The 13,319-nt window shown below is 51.1% G+C and overlaps 1 protein-coding gene across 3 annotated transcripts in view; it reads left to right on the top strand.

Moving 5' to 3' along the window:
* PAX5 (paired box 5) overlaps positions 1-13,319 on the top strand; it is a 170,470-nt gene that overhangs the window by 47,867 nt on the left and 109,284 nt on the right. The window lies entirely within an intron of this gene.

The raw sequence follows: 13,319 nt of genomic DNA on the forward strand, positions 1-13,319 counted from the left end.
GAGGGATGTGGGGTGGTCCTGCGCTGTGCTCCTGGGCTGGGGCTGAGTAGCGCCCCCAACTCTACCCTCAGCAGGCCGTGACCCTTCCCCAGTGACAACAGCTTACAGATTTCTAAAATCTCCAGTATGATCATCCTTGCTGAGATCCATGGGAACAAATGAGTTTGTCTCTGGGGTTCCTTCCTCCGGGAAGTTCTGGGACTCGGTTGAAGAGCCAAATCTGCCAATTCCATGAACCTGTTGTGTGTGAGACCTGGTGGTAGGCACCCGGGAAGCATGGCCTCATTGGTATGGGAGGCTATGAAAGTTATCTGACCCTGCCCCATGGGTCCCAGGCTCCCAGGGGCCCCAGTCAGTGAGTATAGCCCACCCAGTCCTTCCCTCCTATCTAGGATACCCTCTGTCTCCTTCCTGCTACGCCCAAGTCCAACGTCTGCCTCAAATACCACCTCCTCCCTCACCCCTCTCCTTTTACCCCCAGGTCCAGATAGGTTCTCTCTGCCTCTGGGGCCCTATTGCTTGCTCTTCGGGCCGGTGCTTTTGCATGCTCGAATCATAACTCCATCTCCAGGCCGTGTCTCTCTGACAGAGAATAGGCACCCCTGAGGGCTGAGACTGGGTTCTCTCGCAGGGCCCGGCTTGGGGTCAGAGCACCAGCAAAAGAGGAATGAATGCTTGAACCGAGCCATGTGACTTAGCCAGGTGCCCCTCTCTGTACACATCTTCTCCTTTTTAAGCAAACAAGTGGCTTCCCTTTTCCCACCCTTACTCCCCGTCCTCATTGGCTGACATGAGATGTTTGCTCTGCAGACAGTGCCGTCTCATTTGGGGCCCACCAGCTTGCTTGCTCTGACCCAGTGCTGTGGGTTCGGCGGGATTTATTGACCCCATCGCACAGATGAGCTGAGCTGAGTAAAGACCACACAGCTGGCAAGTGGCAGAGCCAGAGCTACCACCTTTGTCACTCAACACTTCCAAGAGAGGATCCTCTCCCCTGGAGTCACTCATTCCTTTGCTGGCTCCTGACTCAAATGCTGGGCACTGTAGCCTTGGTGGTGCGCAGGCCTGGAGGCCCCCTTTGTCTGTCCTTAGGAAGTTTTGGCTCCAAAGTCCCAGAGAAGTGGAGCTCTGATGCCTGCAGGGAGGGTGTGGCCACTCTTTCCCAAGGAGTGGCTGTCTCCATTGTACCTTTTTTTGGCACTTTGAATGAAATGTCCACTTTTACCCATTCGTACCACAAGGTATTTATCGTGTGCCCGCTATGTGCCAGGTGTTGCTCTAGGTGCTGGGGACACGGCAGTAAACTAGAAAGACAAACATTTGCTGTCACGAGTGACATTCTAGTGAGGGAGGAGAGGGTAAATAAGGAAAATAAACAGCAGGTTCCGTGCCCTGGAGGATAACACAGCTCGGTAAGGAGACAGAGAATGAAGTAGGGGCGGAAGCAGGGCACATGCTGGTTTGCGGAGGGTGGGCATAATGATGAGATGGCAGCTGAGGAGAGACAGACCAGGGAGGGACGGGTGAGCCAAACAAGTATGTGGGGAGGAAGGTTACAGACAGAAGGGACAGCACATGCAAAGGCCTGAGGCAGGGGTGGGCTCGGCGTGGCTGAGGGACAGTGAGGAGGCCCGCGTGAGTGGAGCCGCATAAGTAGGAGAGAGGTCAGGAAGGTGGGGTTGCAGGGCAGGTACCCAGATACAGTAGGGCCTCGTAAGCCTTGATTCACTGGATTTTGGATGGGGCACCAGTGAATGGCAGCCCAGAATGTCTAACAGTGAACTTCGGAGGTGAGTTCTGTCTTCTGCTGCCAGCGAGTCACTAACTCCGGCAGCACTCCCCTCCTAATCCTGAACCCGGTTAGCCATTCCCGTCGTTAGCTCTCTCCTGGGTGACAGCCTCCATCTGGCCCGGGGGCCTCTGTCTCATCTCCCTCCAGTGGGGTCTCTACTGCTGTGGCCAGATCAGAGCACATGAGCCCCTCCACCTCACATCCTTTACGTCTCTGCAGTGAATTCAAAATGTATTGATATGACCAGACAAGGAGCCAGCCAGGGGACCTGGGATGTGGGGATTGAGGGAACTGGAAGGTGGGTTGTCACTTGGTGGGGAGGGGAGGCAGCATGCTGTAGTTGGAGGCCCAGAAGTCCCCCCACCATCCTCAGCAAACCCCTAACCTCAGCCGTCTCTGGCCTCTGCAGTGGCTCCCTCCAGAGGCGCCTGCGTTATTTATTGCTTTTCCCCAGTTCCCCGCGGGCAGAGGGAAGTCCATTAGTGTGTTTGCAGACAGGCGGCTCTGAGCAGATGCAAGGCTTATTTGCAAACTGTCATTGCCCTGGCTTTCTCCAGAGACCTACATGCTGGGCTCAGCCTTGTGGTTCCAAGAGCCACCTCCCCCAGGCAGACAGCCAGGCTGAGCCCATCCCCTGATTTCCCAAAGCGCAGAGTCTTGGCTTGCAGTTGGGAAAATTAAATTAAATGCCACAAAGGAACCATAACAGCACATTGGCCCATGTTGACAGTGGAGAATGAAGTTCTCTCTGTTGATAGGAGCTCAATGGCTTGGCATAAATTAGGGATGGTGTTGAAAGAAAGTGCAAAAAGCCCTGGGCCTGGGGTAGAGGTCTGAGTCCCGGTTGGGCTGCTGAGTGTCTTGGTGACTTTGGATAATTTATCACTATCCGCTGGGCCTCAGTTTTTAAGCTGAACAAGACCCTGCAGGCAGTCTTAGAATCCATCATTAGCTCTGAAATTCTCTGAATTGAATTTTGAGGATGTTTTCTTCATCCAGTAGTCACAACAGTGTGCCCCGAATGGCTCTGAAATCCCGACCCTGCCTGGATGTCAGCCTCAGCAGAGTAAGAGGCACTCAGAAGCTGAGACAGCAGGGCTCCCAGTCTCATCCGACCTGATCATTCCGCTGTGTGACCTTGGGAAAGTCGCTTTCCCTCTCTGAGCCCGTTTTCTCATCTGTTAAATGGAAGTGATCATTGCTTGCCCACGTCCTGAGGTTGCTTGAAAATGAGATTATCTGACGAGTGTGAAAGCTCAGTGTAAATATGTACTTGAGGAGTGGTAGCCGTGGCCATTATTATTGTTGTTGCCATTTTCACCCACTCCTCACCCTGTCTCGGCACATATGCTTGCCAGTATGACACAAGCCTATGCCCCTGTGGGGTGCAGAGCCCAGACAAGTCAGTTGAACTGTGCAAGAGGGAGAGAAGGGGCCTCTGTGCAGCGTGAAGAGCCCTATTCATTTGTGCTGGCTCCATTCCACGCCACCACAGATCCACCACTGACGTGTGTGTGTGTGTGTGTGTGTTTGGTGAAAAACACACCACAGACACACACAAAAGCCTCTCCAGTTCTTTTCAGTGGGGACAGGAGACGGCACACGTTGGCAGGCAGAGGCTGATCTCTGTGTATCCAAGAGGAGTCGAGCCGGTCTGAGTATATCTAACAGGTCAAGCTCTGAAATGAAGAAGCAATAAGCCAGTGAAATGGTACTATCACCGAAACATGATTGATCAATTGAATTCTATCAGAGACAGTGGACAGTGAGATTAACTCAGGCTTGATAGGTTCAATGAGTTAAAGCATGATGTTCATTTCAGCTTCATTTCACCAGTCTTTGCTTGTGAAATTGGTCAATCAATAGAGGTTGAAGATCATATATATATATATATATTGAGGACCATCTTATGGGGAATATAATCTTGGCGGCCAGCTCCTGGCTGGGGCTGCCTGCCCAGGGTAATGGAGACAGAACAGGGACTCTATCAGCCCCATCGAAATGGCCTGATATCTTCTCCAAATGAAAAGTATTTTTGGGTCTCTGATGATTTATCTTTTTTTCCTCCCACTCACTTTGATCTATGACAAAACCCATACCCATCTTGGAGAAAGATAGTGATTTCTCCTGAAAACATTTGTGTGATGATCAGATAGATACACTTCAAAATAGGAACCTCTTTTTTTTTGTTATATTGTCCTTGGGGGAAAAAAAAGAGTAATTTAAAAACTCGAATGGGGGTAATGCAAAGATATCAGAGTAAATATGATTTTTAAACCCATTTATTTATTTATTTGTGCACAGCGGGGGTGGAGACAGACCACTGGGTACGTGAAAGCTGAAACAGGGATGCATGCACCCGAAGTCCTTCCAGGTGTAATTAAAACGAAGCCTTTAGCGGTCCTTGATCTCATTTAAAAGCACAATTCATGGAAACAAATCACCCTTTTGCTCCGAGTAGTATTTCATTTGCTTTGGAATATTTTCATTATGATGGTTAACATCCTTCCTAATTAGTGTGCCTCTCTCTCTGGAAGGTGGAGTAATTAGGTACTACCGTATGAGGTAATGAACTTGGACAGTATGGATTAGAGAGAACAGACATGTCCTGTGGCCATGCACAAGGTATTCCTTCCATCTGCCTGTTCTCTGAAGTCATCTCGATTCCTCTAAGTATAAAAAAATCTCATCTCTTCATACCAACACTGTGAGAGCTTCAATAACAGACTTGCACTGTTGGTACATCAGAGTGAGTATCAGGCTCTGGATAATGGTGCTGCGCAGCTAAACAGAGAGGAGAGAGCCTTGCACACATTGCTACCCAAGTCTTGCATTCTGATCCTACTGAATTACAAGCACCTTATAACCTTCTCTCATGTATCATGCTTTCTTGGGCTTCTAGGCCTTTGCATCTGCTGTTCCCTCTGGGTGAAATGCGCTTCCTCTTCTCTGCCCATTTCTTTAGCTACCCCCTTCTTACTCTTCCCTAAGACGAGTTTCATCTTTTCCAGGGTACCTGTCCGGATCACCCTGCCCGACGTCTGGATCTAGTGAGTGGTTTAGCACAGGGTTAGGGACAGACTCTGGAGCCAGACTCTTTGGGTTTGGGTTCCAGCTCCTCCATCTCTTAGCACTGTGAGCTTTGGCAAGTCACTTAACCTCTCTGTGCCTAAATTTCTTCATCTGCAAAACGGGAAGGGGTAACAACAGACTGGACATCATCGGGTTGCTGTGAGGATTTAATAGATAAGGTGCTTGCAATAGTGTCTGGCACATGGGAAGCCCAGATTAGGGTCGGCTACTACCCTTTGGCTCCAGGGGCTGGCTCTGTTTCTCAGGCCCCCAGCGCTTACTTTTCTATGCCCGAGTTACCCACTTGTCTGTGTCCTCTGTACTTGAGGGCAGACACTAGAAGTGAAGTCGTCTGTAGCTCAGGTGCCAAGTGCAGGGCCAGACACCCATTTGGTGCACATTGCTCAGGAATGAATGGACCCAGGAGGCTTGGAATGGGGATTGGGGGCCTGGTGTTTTCCTACCCGTCCCTCGCCTCAGACCTTCCTTCTGGCCCCAGACAAATCCCTCTGCCATCCCTGAGTGTGCAACCATAGGTCCCTTGGGGCCTTTCTCTCCCTGACAGCCCACTACTCATTGGGAAACATACGACACAATCAGATTCACTCTGGTCGAACCGGAGCATAGTTGGTAATTGTACAATTGCGCATTTTCCTTCTCCAGGACACAAGATTGAGTGAAACTAATGGCTGAATAATGGCAGTCCCGATGGAATTTTCCTCCGTGCCACTTCGATTTTTCTCAGCCTGCGGTCCCAGTTTAGGACGGGATTTATAAAATCACCCAGGACATCGACTTTGATTCTGGGCTGCCACAGGACATCTCTAGTCCTGCCACCCCGGTCCCCTGCACAGGGCCTGGCTCATAGTAGACGCTCTGGAAATTTCGCCAACTGACTCTTGTTGTCTGTGCCCGGTACCCTCCCTCATCTCAGGTCTCGCTCTGATGGTCCCTCCTTCAGGTTCCCCCACCCTGTTGTTGGTCATCTGCAGGTCACCAAAGCGTCTCATGCCACGGTGCAGAGACCAGAAGCTCTGCAAGTGATTTTAAGTAGGAGAGTTAGTGGCGTTTGGTTGTCATCCTTGGACTCTGAGCGATATAGGATCTGCTGTGTTTTCCTTTGGTGTATGTTTGCCAGGAAGTTTAGAGCTCAACTGAGTTCTGGTAGTTTCTCGTCCTCTTGTATACATTTTATGAACTGCCTCAAATCTTTCTTAGAAGTAGGTAGAACATAAACCCTTAGTTGTATGCTGCTCTGGGATCCCAGATACAATGGAAGTTACTCCCAAGAATTTCTACCAAGTTCTCCGATGATGCTGGAGACCGTCTTCCTGCTGAGCTCCCTTGAACCATTTGGGCCTGCGACCCCTCGAGGTCACTCATTCAGTCAACAAACCTTGATTAGCATCTTCCATGCTTGAGGTGAGACAGACCAGGGCTCTGTCCTCAGAGAGCTCATAGTATCAGTAGGAAAGGAAAAAAATAAAGCTGCTTGAAATAACTCAGGTTTATTGAGCACTTACTATGTGCCAGTTACTATATACTAAGCATTTTACATGATCTTCATTCAATTCTTTCATCAACTGCAGATATCATTATTACTCCATTTTATAGATGAAAAAGTTGAGGATAAGAGAGGTTAAGGAAGTTTTTTAATTATCGTAAATTTGTAGGAGACAGAGTGAGGATTTGAACCTGGGCCTGTCTGGGTTTGGGGTGCCCAGGCTTCCCTAGTGTGCCATCTGTTACAACATTCAGCTTTACTCCATGTTAAGAGGTGTGCAGGTCTCTGCCATGTATTTGCTGAGACCTTGGATATGTTACTCATTATCTTTGCCCATTTCCTCGGCTACAAAACGGGGGTTCTGCGAGGACCACCCTCATAGGATGGGTCGTGGGGAGTAAAATGCAGGCCAGGTGGTGGCCTGTGTAGCTGGCTGAGGAAGCCCAGGGGACAGTTCATTCAGCTTTGACTTGGAGGCAGCTTCAGGGAGGAGGCGGGGTTTAGGCTGAGCCTTGATGGGTAGAGGTGAAGGGGGAGCAAGCAGAGGGACTGGAATGAATGGTGGCATCAGTGAGTGGCACGAAGGGACACTTGAGGAATGAAGAAGAGCCTGCTGGGATGGTGTCGTGGGGAGACTGCAGGGGAGGCGCTGGTGGGAAGGGCAGACCATGGAGGCCTGGAAGGCTTGGGCTGTGCCCTTGGACAGGTTTTCCTGGTGAAAATGACGATGGCCACAGCTGACACTGTTTAGACACTACCTTTGTGTCAGGTACTCTGCTAGGTACCTCCTGGGGATTGTCTCATTTAACCCTTACAGAAGCGCCAGGGATTGCCCCGCCCACCATTGTGCTGCCCACGTCCAGATGAGGAAGCACAGGGCTCTGGTCTTAGTAGTTGCCCTGAAAGTAAAGGGAAGGGGAGAGAGCACTGGATCTTCAGGCAAGGGATGTAGCCAGGCACGAATCCCAGGTGCTGCTCAGTTACCTCTCTGAGCCTCAGTTTTCTTATCTGGAAAATGGGATAAGAACACATCTCACACAGTTGTTCTGAGGATCAGTGACAGGTAATGATGCGAAAGTAACTTGGCTCAGTGCCTGGCCCTGGGCGGTGCTGCATCCAGGATGATGTCAGGGGCGCTTGGAGAAGCCTGCGTCCCCATCATCTGTGGCAGGACCCCTCCATTCTTTGCTAGACACACGGATGCTCTCTCAGTTGTGTGCAGGGCATTTGCTAATATAGCCCCAGAACAAATGCCCCACGACCTTCCTTTTATAACCCATGGGCATGCCTAGTCCCTCCTATGGAGAAATTCTAGAGCTGCTATTGCCCTTGGCAAGCCTCCATTGCCTCTGAAACAACTTGTTAAAGCTGCAGATTTTACTGGTCTGAATTTGGTGGATCCCTGCTTTAAAGATTGCTTTTAAGCCACTGAGGAGATCAGCCCCAAGCTCCCTGCCTCACTTGACCAAAGCTAGAAACATCCCAGGTCATGCCAGTTCAATCTTTCCAGCCACACGAGCTCTAGACTACTGTGCAGATGGCCTGCCAAGGCCTGGCTCTGTCCCCTTGTTTTCAGTCTGGCAGGCAGGTCTGGGGGCAGGGTGGGTGCCAGAGTCTTGGGGGAAGATGCAGCAAACAGGTGGGATGGCAGCTACCATGGGACCCTGCAGGCCAGGTCTGGAAAGGACCTTGAACCCTGGGGTAAGGGAACTGGGGACATTGTAGGGCATAAAAACAGTAATCGTGGGATCTGGGAGTTATTTTCAGCATTTTAAAAAGACTAAGGGTAAATGCACTCCAATGAAGAAAACAGAGATCTCTTCCTGTCTCTGACTTCCTCCCAGAAGCCCCCCTCTCTTCACATGCCCATCCTAAACCAAGTGCAGGCAAAGGCAGGGTTGGGCAGTCATGTAAGGGTGGAATAAATTTTGGGAGGGGGTCCCCTAAAAAGACTGCACAAACAACCGAAATGGGGAAAATGAGTTAATAGCTATTTAATACTGTTTGGTAGACCCCAAATCTAGGCAGATTTTGGAGGAGAAAACAGTTAGAAATGACCGATTAGGCTTCCTTAGTTTATTGATGGGCACCCTGAGCCCAGAGAGGGAGAGGACCTTGCTTGGGCTCACACAACGAGTAAGGGCAGAGCTGGGGCTAGAACCCAGGTCTGCTGGCTCCCAGCCCTTTTCCCACTGGGCCCTGCCACTGCCCTGCCGTGCTGAGGAGCAACTAACTGTGAGGATGAGGGAGGCTCGTGAGGGTTCAGGCTTCGGTAGGGCTTTGTGGAGAAATGGCACTCCAGGAGAGGTGGGGCCTACCCCGGGGCTCCAACCCTCTTTCCTGGGGGATCCTGCAACTCCGGCAGGGGTTGTGTCCTGAGGACCGTGGTGCCAGAGGGGATTATGGAGATTCCTGTTTGTTTGTATTATTTTCCTCCCAGTGAGCATCTGCGGACATAAAGTACATGATGATTTTTAAAGAAACAAACCAGAACCCTCCAAGAAAAATGCAAAACCCCTAATTCTGCCGTGCTCTGAAGAAAGCGCGATGGGCTTATGATCTTTTAAGACACACAAGAGACAGCTTTCTCTTGATAGATGGGAATCTGAGGCTGTTTTGCTTCCTCCCCCTTTGCGTGACCAGACCCGATTGTGTAAAGCTTTTAGCTTCAAAGCCAGGTTGTGAATAACATTGGTTTAACCTGAAATTTAAAGCCAGCATTTCTTTGCTCCCTGAGACGGGGCTTCCTGCCCCTTGCTCCCCTGAAGCTAGCTTCCAGAATGTTAATTCTAACAGCCATGGTTGGCTAAGCCCAGCACTGGGTCTATCACATATTATTTGATTTGGAGTAGAAAAAAAAGATTTAAAGATACCATGCCCCCTGTATACCTTTGTACTTTTGCCTGTGTCTGTCCACGTATTTAAGCATACCATTCACATCGCGAGCTCGGATTTTTCTCCCTGGAATGAAATGGGTCCGAGAGTCTCTGTAGCCTGCTTCCCAGACCACATTCTCCAGGGAAGTCTGACAGCATCTCTGAGGCACAGATGAGAAACACTGTGGAAGCTTCCGCTTGGAGGCCTGGAGGTTCCGATCGGCCTTCGTGCTGTGGCTGATTTTCTGGTACTCATTTTTGTAGTTGTCTATGAGCATATAATCTCTTTGTTTGTGTACCTACTATGTGCGGCGCCCAGAAACAGATCAGCTATATCCCTTGGCCTGAGAACCATGAGCCTTTATTGATTGACACTTGTACCTTTACTGGTCTGATTATTTTCCAATGAACATTTGCTGATGTAACTCCATGGCGACCAGGGCTGGGCAAGCATCTGTCCACCACTGTGTGCCTAGTGTTAGCACAGCGCCCGCTCAGTAAGACTGGCTGAGGAAAGGAGGAATGAATGCGCAAAGTCAGACAGAGGGGTACTGACATTCCCAGATCAGATCTTCGGAGTGAAGGTGGTCCTCACAGATATTACCGATTTGTTCATTTATTCCAGAAATGCTCCCTGTGGAGGAGACAGGGATGAATTAACTGCGGCCCCTCCTCCCCCATGGTAGCTAATAAAGCAGAGCGAAAGCGAAGGGTCCCGGGAGAAAGTGGTTAGAGGGGAAAGCGGCTGGGACGCACACGGAGAAGGGCACCCCAGAGGAGGCGGCATGCGTACTGCGGGCTGTGTCTGTCCTGGCAACACCGCGCGCGTCCATGAGGAACGCTTCGCCTTTCACGCGGGCCTGGTGGGGCACCTGCGGCTGACAGGCTGGCTCCAGGCATCACCTTCAAACGCCCACCTGCACAGAATTCATGCTGCCAGCTCCTGCTCTTTCTGAAAGAGGAGGCTGGGGAGCAGGAATTAGACAACATGGCCGTATCTAGAGGGACTAGTGATTCAGGCCTGGGATGGAGAAGCGTGAAGGCCGGTTGTTTCCCCAGCCCCTTCTGGTGGCTCCCCACTCAGAGTCTCCTGGGGTCTCTGCCTGTCACCCCCTCTGTTCCTTTCCTCCCCTCTCGTCTCTGGGCCTCTGCACAGGCAGTCTCTGCTGTCTGGTACCCCCGCTCCACCCCACCCTCTGTGCCCTGCTGACCCCTCCTCCTCTACTTTCAGTTCAAGCAGGACCTCCCCCTGGAAGACTTCCCTGACCCTCCCTATTATAAACAGTTAGAGGTAAATATGTCTAGACACCTTTTCTACTTAGCAGTAATCACAGTGTGTAGTCACAGGTCGGTGCAAGTACTTGACTCAAGCAGGCTGCCCTTAGTACGTTGGAAGGAGGGGCCTGGGTCATCACTGTCTCCTCTGTTTTTGTTTTTAATATTTCCTGGCACAGAGTAAACACTTTATCAATATTTGTTAAATGAATGAATAAATGATTATATGTTTAGGAGTGTCTAAAGCTTTCTTAAAGAAATGGCAGACCTTAGGCATCTGAGCAAAGTGACAGGGTAGGTTTCATCCACCTTCTGAGAAGAGAAAGCAAGTAGAGGTGCTGGCCGAGGCAGAGCAGCAAGAGCCATCACGGTCAGGGCGAATGCCCGGAGAGGTGGCTCTTCCCACCGCAGTCCTCCACTTGGAGTATCTGGGTCAGCAGGACAGCTTAGGCAGCCTCCCAGCCGTGGAGGCCGGGGCCAGCTGTCAGAGAGCCGGAACAGGACGCAGCGAGTCTTCCTGGACGACTGGGTGGGGGGCCCAGTGGGGCTGCCTCTGCTTGGGGTATGTGCAGTGACCTTGGGGTATGTGCAGTGACCTTGGCGGGGATGGGCCTCCAGGACTCCCAGTGCGTGCACTTGAGGTGGCCTACTCTCTGAGTCTTTACTCTGTGTTGGGCTCTACTTGGTGACCAGACAGTGACCTTGTATGCAGCTTAGCACCTTTTCTGAGCTTCTTCAGTGCAGGCGAAGCTCAACCCGGCCTCCCCCCTGCCATAAACTCTGTGGGAGAGGGAGCGAGCCTGAGGGTGTTGTGGGAGGATGGCCTGGTGGATGGGCAGAGGCCTCCTGGAAGGGCAAAGTTGGGGCATGTTCAATGGGGGACCCCCAGTGGGAGAGAAGAGGTGGGCAGATGAGGCCTTGGTGGGAGTTGTCAGGAGCTGGCGGAGAGGAAGGAGCCTTCATTCAGACTTTCAGGCCTGGCTGGCAGGATAGGGAATGGGGGGTGGGGGGTGTCAGGAAACTGGTGGACAGAGAGAAGTCTCTTAGGAGTGGATGTGGTCTCTCTGACATGGAGAAACTTGATAGCAACACCGTTGGACCGAGGCCAAGGTCAAGGTTTGGCAGGAGTGGCTGGGGCCAGGATGGCTGGCCAGAGTAACAGCTGAGGAAGAGCAAGCTGAGCCTTTTCCCCTTGTGAGTGTGTGTGTGTGTGTGTGTGTGTGTGTGTGTGAGAGACCTTCGATAACAGGGTTATTTGGTACATGCCAACTAGTGAGAGAACACGCTGGGCAGACACAGATCGGGCCGGGAGCCCCCGCAGCCCGCTAGTCTTGGTGCCTGTGGGGATGAGCCATTATGGAGGAAGGGGCATCATGGTGCCGATGAGGCTGATGTCCTGTGCACAGGGCAGAGACCCAGACTCTGGTGTCCTCTGTGGTCAAAATTTACCTGGGGTCCATTTTCTCAGGGTACGCCTGAGCCACCTCTGAGGCTCTTCTTGTGGAAGATGCTGAGGTGCTCTGAGCTGTCACGTGGCAGGGACTTCCATGTGACAGCCAACACTCGTGTGAGCCCCAAAGCTGGTGTCTTTGTTCAGCTGTCAGGCCCTGCGTTACAGCTGCCCCCAGACAGGACAGTTGGGGAAACACCAACTTTTGGCAGCATCTCAGTGACACTACATCCCCCTGCTCCGGCTCCTTGGTTTGGCCCCTTTCCTCACGCGGGGGGGAGGGGTTTAACGTGACAGATGAAGCCCAGGTCAGCAGCGTGGGAGCAGGGGGCAGGGTGGGGGGCAGGGCAAGGTCTCGTGTGAGGAGGGGTCCTACCAGGGAGAGAGCCAGTGCGTGCTGGTTCCCCCAGTGCTTGCTTCCCAGTTGCACAGGCAGAGGCAGCGTCTCGGGGCCTGGGTTCCGGCAGGGTCTCTGGGCGGCCCGCACGCAGCGTGGTCCCGGAGAGCCCCCCGGCCCTCGAGGTGGTTTCCACCCGGAGACTTTTGGCCTCCTTGTTTTTGTTCACATTGAACGGTTCAAGCCCCAGGCTTACAGAAGATGCCCCATCCCATTTGCTTTTTTTATTGGTAATTTATAATATTTTCGTTGGCACATGAGCTCATCCCCAGAGACTGTTACAGCGGGGAGAGCTACCAGTACAGAGCACGTGGAGAGTTTAAGTCTATACTTTCTAGGTGATTTACACTTTTGAAAAGGCAATACATTTAAAGTTCTGCAACAAAACAAAATAAAACAGGCATACTATGGAAAGTCTCCCTCCCCTTTGTTTACTTTCACTTGGTTTCTGTATGCCTGAATTGTCTAAATGTCTCTGCTGTTTCCTTACAGAGTTCTTGTGTGTGCACATGTATACATACATTTTTATATAAAAATACATTTTAATATGTATGCACATCATGTAATCTATACATCACATATAATATATATGTATATTGGTATATATTATATCATTACACCATGTTAATAGGTATATAATGTTACATTAATATATTTATATTTTATGCATTCTATAAAATGCATTCTTTTCTTCCTTTTTACACAAAAGGTTGTAAGTGTATGTGCTGTGCTGTACCTGGCTTACTTATTTTTCATATAATAATGTGTCTTGAAGTTCTGTCCACACCGATTCACAGAGCGCATCCCCTTCCCCCTGGCAGCTGCACAGAGCAGTGCGCGGTGTGGGCGCAGTGTGGGCGCAGTGTGGGCGCCCGGTGGGCTCGCCGGGACTTATCCGTGTGGCCCCTGCCCACAGACTCGGGCAGTTTCCAGTCTTTTGCTTCTGGGATCCG

This window comes from Artibeus jamaicensis, unplaced genomic scaffold (genome assembly GCF_021234435.1).
Source record: "Artibeus jamaicensis isolate MK-2021 breed Jamaican fruit bat unplaced genomic scaffold, CSHL_Jam_final scaffold_1964, whole genome shotgun sequence".
Taxonomy (NCBI): Eukaryota; Metazoa; Chordata; class Mammalia; order Chiroptera; family Phyllostomidae; genus Artibeus; species Artibeus jamaicensis.